The following is a 14,081-nucleotide window of genomic DNA, read 5'->3' on the forward strand; positions in this document are numbered from 1 at the left end:
GGTTTTTTTTGTCGGGACCAGGAGTTTGCTTCATACTCTGCTGAAGCCATGCTGGAGGATGGAAGAATTTATATTCCTTGCAGTCATCTGGTCATTAGCACTCTTTCTGAGAACCGTTGAAGCCACTTGGAGATATGTCTGTGCCCTCAGGGTCACCTGAATAGTGCAAATGGGTGTGGAGCCTTCTTGGTACTGCTGAAAGGACTGTGTTGTAAACAGGAGATCGGTGGTGTTGTATCCCTCCCTCTCTGTTGAAAGAAGGCTGCTCAATCTATCCCAGAGCAGTAACTATTTTGAATTCTACTGTAAAGTGTAATATTAATGCAGTATCAGGGGTTTTCAATTCAATTGAATAGAATGTGAAGGATGTGTGTTTTGTTTTTATTTTTTATAGTTATAATGTACACTGGACATGGCATTTCATTTCGTTGTATGAGGTGGAATGACAATAAACCAAACCAAACCAAACCAAACTAAGATCCATGCTGGAGGAGATCCCCTTTGAAGTCTTCTCCTGGGATTAATTGAATAACAAGAAGCCATGGAGGCTGCAGATTGCTGGAGAAAGGATTGCATCATGAAAGAAAGAACAGTCCTGCTCTCCATGTTCACCCATGTCACTGAAAATGTATTGTCTTTAAGAAAGAATGAATAGGGCAGGGGTGTCCAAACTTTTTGCAAGGAGGGCCAGATTTGGTGAGGTGAAAATGTGTGGGGCCGATCATTCAGCCTGACATTCTTTGAACCCTTAACATTAAATGCGAATTAACTACCGTATTTTTCGGAGTATAAGACGCACCAAGATTTTGAAGAGGCAAATTTTAAAAAAAAAGTTTTTGCACTCTCCCAAAAATGGCCCATTTTTCACGAAAATGGGCCTGTTTTAAAAAGGGCATGAATAGCCTTTAAGAGGCTTCTAGAGTGCTCCTGGGGGCTAGGGGGGGCAAAGTTGAGCAAAAAAATGGCCCGTTTTTTGCTCATTTATGCCCTCCACAGCCCCCAGGAGCACTCTGAAAACCTCCTAAAGGCCATGCGCAGCCATTTTGGTGAAGGGGGCAGAGTTTTGGGAGGCAAAAAATGATGTATTCAGTGTATAAGACGCACCCAGATTTTTAGCCTCTTTTTTGAGGGGGAAAAAGATGCATCTTTATACCCTATATAAAATACGGTATTTTGTGAAAGACTAAACAAATAACTCCAGTGGGGAGAAGAGGCTGCGGGCCGCTTGCAATTTGAAAAAGGGCCGCATTTGGCCCCCGGGCCGCACTTTGGACATGCCTGGAATAGGGGATAGGGCAGTATCTGGAGGCAGCAGAAGAGAAGAGAAGGAACTGGAGAAGATCACAAAATACGAAAACCTACAAATAGAAATAAAAAATGACTGTGGCAGAAGCAAGCAAAGATAGGACCAATAGTCATAGGGGCCTTGGGTGCAATCATTTGAGCACTATCGTCATTGACAAATTTGCCACCAGTCAATTGCAAAAGGAACGTTTGCTAGGAACATCTTCCATCCTGCAATGATATGTGTAACACCATCAAACGTCCAGATCTGCCCAATCCAGGTCCTTGGAAAGGACTCGATAGGTAGACAAAAATATCAGTTTGAAGACCTGGCTGACTGTGCAATGAACCATAGTAATAATAATAAGTTCCATTATGCATCCAATGAGCCTCACTGGTGCAGTGGTTAGAGTGAAGTACTGTAGGTTACTTCTGCTGCCTGCTGGCTGCCTGCAATTTGGCAGTTCAAATCCCACCGGGCTCAAGGTTGACTCAGCCTTTTATCCTTCCAAGGTTGGTAAAATGACTCTGTAAACCGCTTAGAGAGGGCTTTAAAGCACTGTGAGGCAGTATATAAGTCTAAGTGCTATGGCTATTTTCCTTCCTCCCTTCCTTCCTTCCCTCCCTCCCTCCCTCCCCCCTCCCTCCCTCCCTTCCCTTCCCCCCTCCCTCCCCCCTCCCCCCTTCCTTCCTTCCCAATAGTTAGAAGGCAGCATTGAAGGCTAATTCTGCCCACTGTCAGGAGTTTGATCCTGACTGATTCAAAGTTGAGTCAGCCTTCTGTCCTTCCGAGGTTGGTAAAATGAGGACCCAGATTGTTGGGGGCAAGAGGCTGACTCTGTAAAGCGCTTAGAGAAGGCTGTAAAGTACTGTACTCAATTGCTATTGCAAATGAATGACACTGAAAATTTTGAGGCATAAATCTATGCACACTGTCAAAGAGGACCATCACGGCAAGAAAAAACAATTGAAGTCTTGGTGACCTCTTTTTCTGAGTATGCCTGATAAGGTTGGAGTGCAGTTTCTGAGTTTTATTCCTCAGCGGTTCTCAGGTAGCCATCCCAGAGATTAGAGAAGTTGAGTGAAGACTGGAAAGTAGATTGTAAGAAATCAACTCCCTAAAGAGTTAGATTTGTCTACTTGTAAGTCAGAGATGGGGAGGGGGGGCCCTTAGGTGGGAATGAAATGAAGGAAGACTAATCACCTCATTTCCACACAATAATGATCAATATGAATGTAATTACCACTGTTCCTATTTGGTATAGCTAGAGAGAATAGGGCAACACCATTTCCTCAATAGGTCTCATTATCTGCCTTTACATATTTATTACAACCCTTTACACTGATCCATGCAAACACAGCGCCATGAGCCAATGAGCAGAGGACCAGCTTATGCCAGCAATCCCAGGACTGTCAAATAAACATCGGAAACTGGACAGGTCCTGATGAAATGAACGTTGGCTGCTGACTCTTCCAATTTTGTTACATTCCTTTGTGTCACCGAAAGAGCCTTGTCCAAGATTGAGATATTTGAAAACTGTCATCTTTCATAAATGTCTACTTTGAGTGACAGGCTGGTCCCCCCTGTCGTCTTCTTTCCCTTCCTTTGAAAGGTACCGAGATGGCACCCAGCCTGCGGAATTTTATTACTTGTGATGGGTTTGTTTATTTATTTATTTGCTTTTTCCTCTTCTTTCTGTCGGCAAAGGAGTCGAAAAGTGACAGGGCCCCAAAGTAGAAGGCAGTCAAGAGAAAGCAGACATGCCCAAGGTGGAAAGGATGATAAAAAAAAAACATTTTTCAAATTTGTCTCTGAGTTATCCTTGTCCAAGTACAGTCTTGGCATCAACTCGGGGATGGCAAAGTCATAATGCCAGATGCAGAAATATTGGGTCTGTCTTGTTGGGTTCAAAGATAGTCTCTAATTTTGGGGGATGTAACTTTATTCAGATGACATGCATATATATCTCAGCTGATTATGAGCATTTTCCCCATTTCATTCTGAGTTGGGCCACCTGAAAGAGATAACCACAGCTCTAAAGGTCATCCAAGGAATTCCGTGGTTGAATGGAGACTTGAGCCTGATTTTCCTAGTTCAGGGACTCCCAAACTTAGCAACTTTAAGACTTGTGGACTTCAACTCCCAGAATTCTGGCTGGAGAATTCTGGGAGTTGAAGTCCACAAGTCTTAAAGTTGCCAAGTTTGAAGACCTCTGTCCTAGTCAGATCCATCACTCTACCTACTCGTGTTGTCATAACAGGAAGGGTTCCAACCTATGCCTTCTTCTCAAAAGCCTTGTCTGGTTTCATCAAACAAAACATCTTTATCCAAGAGGCCAAATATCTTTATCCAAGAGGCCAAAGAACAAGTTAAAAGGAGAAGGTCTGAAGCTGTGTTGTTACAGGTTGCCAGGTAAAGAATAAATATTAGGACTTGCTGACTGGACATGCCAGAGTCTTAGTATTCCAAATTAGAAGAGTACCCTTCACAAGACATAAACTAAATTTCCTGACAGTGAGAACAGTTTGCTTCCTGGAACTGTGGGAAGGAGGAGGGCTTCCAAGAAGAGACTGGATAGCTATTTGTATGGAACAGTATAGAGTCTCCTGCTTGAACACGGTATTGGACTAGAACAGGGGTGTCCAAACTTGGGAACTTTAAGACTTGTGGACATCAACTCCCAGAATTCCCCAGCCAGGGCTGGGGAATTCTGGGAGTTGAAGTCCACAAGTCTTAAAGTTCCCAAGTTTGGACACCCCTGGACTAGAAGATTTCCAAGGTTTCTTCCAACCCTAATATCCATCCCATCCCCTTCCATTCTATTTCTTCCCAGAGGCACTATATGTAAATCTCATAGCATCAGGAACAGGAGAGGGTTGATGTCGGCATTACTGCCGATTCAGCACACAAAAATTTTGGGCATGCGCTCACTTCACTCGCGTGCACTCCAGACACACCTAAAAGTTCTGCGCATGAGCAAAATGTTTTTTTTTAAAGGGGGAGGATTATATTTCTGCAATGAAAATTGTTCTGTGCATGCACAGAACTGAAAATCCAGATGGCGGCCCCATGGGAGAACCGTTTCGGGGGCGTGGCAGGCCTAGGTTGCTACCACTTCCAGCGACCCAGGCTGCCAAATTACTACCGGTTCGGCCGAATCAGGCCGAACTGGTAATAACCCACCTCTGATCAGGAACTGGTAGTATTAAAAACAAGGCCAAACATCTGATTGCAGCAAGTCTAGGGTCTTGATCCTCAGTAAAATCTTTGCAAAGCTGGGTTCATGGATGATCTGCTCCCCACATGAGAAACCAGATGGAAGCTCTCCTGGTATGGTCTGCATCAGATGTGGCATTCTGTCACCAGCAACAGCAGGAGGCTCCACCCACTACCCAGATGACCTCACAGATGCTCTGCGCATGGAGAGAAGTGCTGCGGGCGAGTGCGCTCCTGGTTGCAAACCAGTAGCATAGATAAGAGGAAACCATTACTGGTCTACATAATCAGAAACCTCATGGATGTTAAGGGAAGGGAAGAATATTGATAGTGGTGAAAAGTTATGCTCTTTGGTGGGGCTTCATTCATTATTCTAAATTCACACATTGCTTTTCAGGACAAAATAACTCGTGAAAATAAATTTCAAGACTCCAGAGATGTCTCTTCTACAAAAACAAACAAACCCCACAATAATTTCCTTCCATTTCTCTCATGCCAGGGCAGGGATACTGAAAGTGATCGTGAGGTAAAAAGTTACTTTTGAAAAAAAAATGGTGTGAAGATTTGTCTCTGGAAAACTCTGAAGATGAAATCAAGAGGCAAGGGGACTTTCTTTGTTTTTCCTTGAAGATGTTTCGCTTCTCATCCAAGAAACTTCATCAGTTCTGACAGGATGTTGGCAGGGGATGGAAGGATTACTTCTGACCAATCCTGTCCCACCATCCAGTCAGAACCAGCCAAAGGTGGTTCCTATTTTTCTACTTTCATTTTTACATAATTTAAAACTGCTAAGTTGGCAGAAGCTGAGACAAGTAACGGGAGCTCACTCTGTTACACGGCACTAGGGATTCGAACCGCCGAACTGCCAATCTTTCTGATCGAGAAGCTCAGCGTCTTAGCCACTGAGCCACCATGTCTCTTAGAATCAAATAGCTCTGTGAAATTTCTCCAATTGGTTTAATGCAATCTGGTGACTGATTTCAAATATCCTCTGCTGCGGGTAATCAGTTTAGTGTTTTTGGCAAAAGTAAGGAACATGTTGCCCCTTTCCAGCTCTCCCTTGGGTAGGGAGGAAGCAAACCAGAAAGGAGGAAAGAAATGGCAATGGGGAAAAAAAAGTGAGAAACAAGTGGGTGTTTTGCCCACTTGTTAGCTAACTTTTTTTCATTTTAGTTTAAAATATAAGGGCCACCTTTGAATAGCATACATGCAAATTTATCTTGCCTAGCTTGGTGTTAGTTCTATCCACATGCCATAAACATGGTTTATTTGATGTCATGTCAGTAATAATCAGACAAACAGCTGCAGTGCTCCTTCTGATACACATTGCAAAGAATATCAAAGAGCCTTTCCTATCGCATAGAGTTTGATATGCAGGGATCCTGTTATGGTAATGCTTATAAGAGCCCTGGTGGTGCAATAGTTAGAATGCAATATTGCAGGCAAACTCTACCCACAGTCTGGAGTTCAATCCTGACTGGCTCAAGGTTGACTCAGCCTTCCATCCTTCTGTGGTTGGTTAAATCAGGACCCAGATTGTTGTGGTTAATATACTGACTTCTATAAATCAGGGGTGTCATACTCGATTTCATTGAAGGCTGCATCAGGGTTGTGCTTGACCGGGGCGTGGGGGGAGGTGGGCGTGACCAGGGAGCATGGCTGGCTGGACGTCACTCATGTTGGACTGACAAACTGAGCTCTGTTTTGCTAGCAGAGAGTTGCGGAAGGCCGTCGCAGCCGAAAACGGAGCTCCGGAGAGTTGTACATGGCCCTCCAGAGCTCCATTTTCACTGGCAGAGGCACCATGGGACAGTCCTTTGTTGTTTCCAGGGAGGTCTCCTGGGCCAGATCTAAGCAACCTGCAGGCTGGATCCAGCCCCCGGGCCTTGAGTTTGATATCACTGCTATAAACCATTTAGAGAGGGTTGACAAGCCCTGTGAAGTGGCATATAAGTCTAAGTGTTATTGCTATAATCCTTGCCTGTAGATTTTAACCCTCTAGGTGTGAAGCTTTGTAGTGGGGGACAGGCCTGAGATGAGGGACCATATCAGCGGTGAGAGTCACATTTTTTTTACTACCGGTTCTGTGGGCGTGGCTTGGTGGGCATGGCATGGCTTGGTGGGCGTGGCATGGCTTGGTGGGCGTGTCAGAGGAAGGATATTGTAAAATCTCCATTCCCACCCCACTCCAGGGGAAGTTTACAGCAAAATTCCCATTTCCTCACAATCAGCTGGGACTCGGGAGGCAGAGAATAGATGGGGGCAGGGACAGCCAGAGGTGGTATTTACTGATTCTCCGAACTACTCAAAATTTCCACTACCGGTTCTCCCAAACTGGTCAGAACCTGCTGAGTACCACCTCTGGACCATATCATGTCCCCATTATACTTTTCAGCTCCTATGAATGAGCTGAACACCCGAGGAAGACTTAGGAAAACACACACGATAATCTATTGCGTTATTGCAAGAAGAAAATAAGATCTCTCCTCCAACTGATACCCACAAATGGCAAGAGAGTGATAAATGGAGGGCATATGCTTGCGTGCAATGCAATTGAACCCATCTGTCTGTCTACAAACACATGGACAGGATTAGGTGTCACATTAATTGTACATTCATCAGGATAAAGTGTCAGGAAGTTAATGCAAGTTACCTTGTAATTTAGCTTTATTGCTTATACGGCAATGGCCATTACCATATTACTATCATTTAATAAAGTGGATTATTCCAGGAGAGCTAATGTCACTGCAAAATATATTTCCGCTCAGTCCCTATAATTCTCGTGGCAAGTTAGCAATGATTGATGTTAACTTGAAAAAGCTGTTGTGGACATACTGGCTGTTCCCCTTTGCTTGGAGTTTCCTAAGTTGTCTTCATTAATGTCTCAACGTATTTCCTATTTCCAAGGGAAGGAGTAATTTTGCATCACGGCGCCTTTGTCTTTTCAACAGGGAAGGAATTCCTATCAAGAATTAAAAGTAGTACTGATAGAAGAGAAGAGTTGTAGCTTATGGTTTGCGTTCTCTGAGCTGATGGTTTTCTTGCAAATGTTTCATTATCCAACTAGGTAACATCATCAGTGCTAGAAGCGGGTGGGTGGGTTGCTCTCTCTTTATGTACAAGTGGTTTGCCTTGCCATGGTTGGTGGGGTATGGTTGATTAGGGAACTAATTTATTAGAGAAATATAATTGGGTTCTTGGTGATCTCTGAGCTTGGTGGTTTTCTTGCAGATGTTTCATTACCCAACTAGGTAACCTCATCAGTGCTAGAAGGGAGTGGAATTTGTTTTCTTTATCTAAAAGGATGTCAGTGTTGGTGGAAGTGTTGTTGTAGTTGATGCTTAGGCTGAGCTGGAGGGGTGGACTCAAGTATACCATCAGTCTGGAGTCCCTTTGTGCCCATAAGAGATCTAAGTCCAACCCTCCTTGAATTCCACTGACTCTTACCTACCATCAAATTGCTTGGACCGCTAGTAGGTCAGATTCTTGCAGGGAGTTTAAGCTTGCAATGAACCTTTTTGTTCATCTGAACTGCCTGTATTTCCCGATTTACCCAGCACATGACACTTGTTTCCTTCTTGGTAGTTCTAGGATTGGACTTTTGTTCATCTGCGTTGGCAGTTCCTTGGTTGAGATACGGTTTACTTCTTGATCATTGGTTTAGTTTTCATCTTGGTGCTGGTGAATCACCAAGAATGCTCCCACCAACATTGACTGGGCGAGCCATTAGTGTACAGATGGAGAGCTGCACCCTTCTAGCACTGATGATGTTACGTGGTTGGGTAATGAAACGTCTTTTAAGAAAAACTAACACAAAGCCAGATGTATTACGAAAACAAGAGGTCATTTCTTGCCATTTTAAAGTGGCACTGTTCCTGGGGGGCCATGAATAGACCCAAATTTACCATTAAGACTGTCAGCTTTATTTCCCTAGGCAAATCCAATGGCGCTTGGGGTTAGACCATTTGAATGCTGTTTCTTTCAAATGTGTAATATACAATGTGTGGATTATTCTTTGAGTATTTTCTGACCACCACTACCCCTCCTCCAGTGAAACGGCAGCTGTTGTTACCAAGCTGTCACCTTGGTTGCTAGGGAGACCATGCATTTGCCAAACAAGGATTGGTTAATTCACCATTTTTCTAGACGAGGGTACAGACTTCAATGTGTCCAACACAATGCAAATTTTCAAGAGAAGGGTCTATTCTCTTCAAAGGATGTGATCTCTAGCAACACGGGTGTGATTGTTAAATATTTCTTAATAGCGTGCAAGGTGACTGCAGTGGAGAAGAACAGTTTGAACTACCTGATCGTAGGGATAAGAATCACACAATCCTTTTGTACTTTACCTCCATTGCGCAGAGGAGCACCTGGGCTCTTGCTCCGAGACAGAAGTTAGCAATGTCTTTTGCAAAATTTTCTTCCCTAATTTACTCATCCAATTGCACAAAATCCCATTGCACTGTACAGGACAGGAAGGCCTGGGGGAAAGTTGTCCATGGGGTTGGATGGGTTGGACATGACTTCACAACTAACAACAGCAACAACACCACACACACACACACACACACACAAACAAATTGAATGGCCTAGTGGTGAAGATGCTTGAAGAGCTGTGGTGGGGCAGTGGTTAGAATAGAATAGAATAGAATAGAATAGAATTCTTTATTGGCCAAGTGTGATTGGACACAAGAAATTTGTCTTCGGTGCAGATGCTCTCAGTGTACAAAAAAAGACAAGATACATTCATCAAGAATCATAAGGTACAACACTTAATGATAGTCATAGGGTACAAATAAGCAATCAGGAAACAATCAATATCAATATAAATCGTACGGATACAAGCAACAAAGTTACAGTCCTGCAGTCATAAGTGGGAGGAGACGGGTGATAAGAATGATGAGAAGATTAATAGTAATAGAAATGCAGACTTAGTGAATGGTTTGACAGTGGTGAGGGAATTATTTGTTTAGCAGAGTGATGGCGTTCAGGAAAAAAGTCTTCTTGTATCTAGTTCTCTTGGTGTGCAGAAGGAAGGAGTTGAAACAATTTATGTCCAGGATATGAGGGGTCTGTAGATATTTTCACTGCTCTCCTTTTGACTCAGGCAGTGTACAGGTCCTCAATGGAAGGCATTGGTAGGTTGGTAGCCATTGTTTTTTTCTGCAGTTCTTATTCTCCTCTGAAGTTTCTGTCTGTCTTGTTGGGTTGCAGAGCTAAACCAGACAGTTATAGAGGTGCAGATGACAGTGTCCATGTGCATGTCCGTGTCCGTGTGCCTGTCTGTGTGTGTGTCCGTGTGCATGCCCGTGTACATGTCTGTGTGCGTGTCCTGCACATATGCATGCACAAATACACGCACATGCCTTTCAGTTTGGACATGGGCCATGCAGTTTGGGCAGTTGGTGTCCAAAAGGTTCGCCTAGTATGTTCGGTCTAGAAAGGAAGCATGAAAATGCCTCCGAAGAGACTTTCCCTGGTTTCTTGGTCTATAAAGGAGACAGGGAGGGAGATGTAATTTTATCCACATGCATAAAAGGTTTCTGCAGATGTTTTGGGGTATGGAATAGCTGCGATGTGACATTTGCGCGGTGCTCCCCATATCTGTCCCAATTCTTTGCCGAGGTGCGAGAGACGCATTTTAATGCCTATTTAATGCCGATCTGATTGTTGCTCTTGAATGAGTCTACAGCCTCAGCAGAGGAAAAACATTCTCAGGGTTGGGTGTTTTTTTCATTAACAGCGAAAAAAAACTTAAGCCTTTCTAACCCAAGTGCTTTTCCCTCAAGTATTCAAATTGAGTCACTGGTTTTTTTTAAAAAAAACCCAGCAATAAAATCCTAATGGGCCATGATCTGGTCAGCTTGGGTAATAACCAGATTCACTCCTTTGGAGGTGTTTAAGATTTCTGAAATAAAATTGTAATGTTATACTCCTAAAGCATGTTAATGACCCCAAGTGATGTAACAGTGGAAGGAAGGCAACAGAATGGAAAGCCCAGGGGGTGGCCTAATAGAAATAATTTTTTAAGACAACGGCAATCACAGAGCTAATGTTTTCCCTGTCCATGAGTGTCCCTATGTCGGTGGGTTTTAGATTACACGTGAATTTCCTCTGCATTTAGACTTGTTAAGCTAAAACAATTAAGAAGACAGCTTTTTAAATGAAGCTCTTGACCATTTTAACTCTCGCATATCTAACAGAATTCTGTACTCTTGGTTTCCAATGCAGTTTTTCAGTAATTTTGCGTCCTGATTATTTGAACAGAATAACAGAGTTGGAAGGGAACGTGGAGGTCTTCTAGTCCAACCCCCTTACTTAAGCAGGAAACCGTATACCATTTCAGACAAATGACTGTCCGATCTCTTCTTAAAAACCTCCAGTGTTGGATCACCCACAATTTCTGGAGGCAAGTTGTTCCACTGTTTCATTGTTCTAACTGTCAGAAAATTTCTTCTTAGTTCTAGGTTGCTTCTCTCCTTGGTTAGTTCCTATCCATTGCTGTTTCAGTATTGTCTATGATGGCCAAGACGTAGCTGTTTGATCTGCCCTTCTTCCCTCTGCACTGACAACAGTTTGGGCTAGAAATCATTTGCACAGAGAAAATTTGCCTGGGGCTCTGACTGGCCTGCACCCAAACACATTTCTGCGGCCAAACATTTCCAGATCACTGCTCCATGCATGAGCTTTAGGCTTGATCCCCAAACTCCAGGAAGAGTGTATGTCTTACATATGACAACACTTTGTCAGAAAGTGAGAGATGGGAAGGAAGCTGCAGGTTTCCCGTTTGATAGTATCTTTCTTATGAGGAACAATTTTAGCAGCGTCTAAAGTTTCATTTCAGACAGAGGACAGGAAGATTTCATCATGAGGTCGATACTTCCAAATCTGTGATTCGTTGGAGGAGAAAGAGAACATCGCTTGACTATGTGCCAAAGGGGAATACATCTTAGAAGACGCGTTAAAAACAATTCTTTGATATCTTACAACCTGTCAGGCAAAAGCAACTAGAATCACTCATGAAGAGTCTTAACAAGACCTACCATTTCCCTACCAGTCAATTAGAGCTGAAGAAGTTTATTGGATGAGAAGCAAAGAAAAAAAAACCAAGAAAATCTAGCTGCCTTTTGGAAAAAAAATCTTTGGGACAACCATGACCTGAATGATTGAGAATCTCCATGGACAGCCTCAACAAGAGTTTCATCGCTACTCAAAGAACCTCACCAGCCTGACTGCATTCCCTTGGAAACAGGAAGATTCTGGGGGAGGTCTGGCCTGTGCCATTTCTCGCAATGCAAAGACTCCAAACTTGGTCCATTCTTTTTTTTAAAAAAAAAAATTATTGCCCAATTTTTCTTTACATGTCTCTATCACATATTTAACAGGTCTGTGGCATTATTCATACAACTAGAACTACCAAGGCCTTTTAAGGCCTTGGTAAGGCCACACTTGGAATACTGCATTCAGTTTTGCTCGCCACGATGTAGAATAAATGTGGAGACTCTAGAAAGAGTGCAGAGAAGAGCAACAAAGAGGATTAGGGGACTGGAGACTAAAACATATGAAGAACGGTTGCAGGAACTGGGTATGTCTAGTTTGATGAAAAGAAGGACCAGGGGAGACATGATAGCAGTGTTCCAATATCTCAGGGGTTGCCAGAAAGAAGAGGGAGTCAAGCTATTCTCCAAGGCACCTGAGGGTGGAACAAGAAGCAAATGGGTGGAAACTAATCAAGGAGAGAAGCAACTTAGAACTGAGGAGAAATTTCCTGACAGAACAATTAATCAGTGGAACAGAAGTTGCCTCCAGAAGTTGTGAATGCCCCAACACTGGAAGTCTTTAAGAAGATGCTGGATAACCACTTGTCTGAAATGGTATAGGGTTTCCTGCCTAGGCAGGGGGTTGGACTAGAAGACCTCCAAGGTCCCTTCCAACTTTGCTATTGTAAAATTGTAAGAATCAATATTCGATACTTTATATACATTCTGTTTCCAAACATCCTAACCCTATGTACATTTCCATTTCTTATTTCTATTGTCTACCCATTCATACCATTTCTCCCATTCTGCATAGCATTCCGAATAATCCTTCCCCTTTAACTCTAATGTGAGTTGGTCCTTTTCTGCACGATCAAATATTTTTTGGATGACTAATCCCTCTGGCGGAATCCTATCTTTGTTCCAATATTTCGCAAAAGCAATCCTTGCCGCTGTTATTATGGGTAACATCAAGTACTTTAACTTTCTATTGCATTTCGCCCTAATTATCCCCAGGAGAAACATTTCCGGTTTGAATTCTATTCGATATTTAGTTAAATCTTGCAGCCAATTCTGTGCATTCAGCCTATATTTTTTGGCTTCGGGGCATAACCACCATGAGTGAAAGAAGGCACCTTGTCCCTGTTTGCCTTTCCAGCATTTTGGGTTTAAATTTGGCTACAACTTGATCCATTCTTAATCCTTCTCTCAAGTCCAGCTGGAAATTCCTCCAATCCATCTGGATATTCCATCATGGAATCCAATGATTCAAAAACATCTAAAGACAAGTCTTGGAAATAAGAGCTCCTATAGCTGATGTGCATTGAGGTGGTGCGGTGGCCTAGAGGTGGAGCTGTCGCCTTACAGTCAGGAGGCTGTGAGTTCAATCCTAGGTAGAGGCAGATATTTCTCTCTCTCTGGGTATGATGACAATATATCTACTGAATATAACTCCGCATTGGTGACAGGAAGGGCATCTGGCCAGTAAACATTCAGCTTCATTCAGTTGCCCAGACTCCACCCCACAAGGGATTATGGGGTCATTGAATGAAGATAATGATAGCTTATGTGCATCCCCAAATCTATCAATATGGTATGTACTTTATTGACTCTTATGATGGCTAATATCTTCTACTAAGGGATTCCAATGAACGTTGGAGGAGAACATCTTCTGAGAGGAGAAGAAATCCTATATCTGAATCAACATTTCATAGTTAAACACGACTTTGTTCAAAGTGTAATTATAAGGACATTGCAGGAAAGGATCTACCTCCCACACTTCAGCAGGCTAGCAGTAGGTGTGACAACAATTTCTCAGAATCTCCATGGTAGCTCAGAAAGATAAATTCATACAATCAGCACTACTCTGTCCATTGCTCCAATAGTCAGAGTGATATTATAAGCTCTATCAAGCGGAGATTGTAACCCATTGTTCACTTTTGTAGCGTGATAAGCTACTGTTGGTTAGTAGCTCAATCATAGAGCAGACACTTTGCCTACAGATGATCCAATGTGAAATATTTGTACTTTCCATTGGAGGTCTGGAAAAGAAAAACAAAAAAAGTTCAGTTGCCTCTTGAAAAAGCACCTTTGGGATAACCATGACCTGGAGGATTGAGGAATCTCCATAGACATTTAGACAAAGCAATATTCTGATTTAGTAATCAATCATATGTCACTGGGAAGTTTAACAGCTTTATACTTCCTATAAACTATATACTTCCCTTGGTGGCGCAGTGGTTAGAATGCAATACTGCAGGCTACTTCTCCTGCCTGCCTGCCGGCTGCCTGCAATTTGGCAGATTGAATCGCACCAGGCTCAA

The sequence above is a fragment of the Natrix helvetica genome, assembly GCF_964273705.1.
Source record: "Natrix helvetica genome assembly, chromosome: 12".
In the NCBI taxonomy this organism is placed as follows: Eukaryota; Metazoa; Chordata; class Lepidosauria; order Squamata; family Natricidae; genus Natrix; species Natrix helvetica.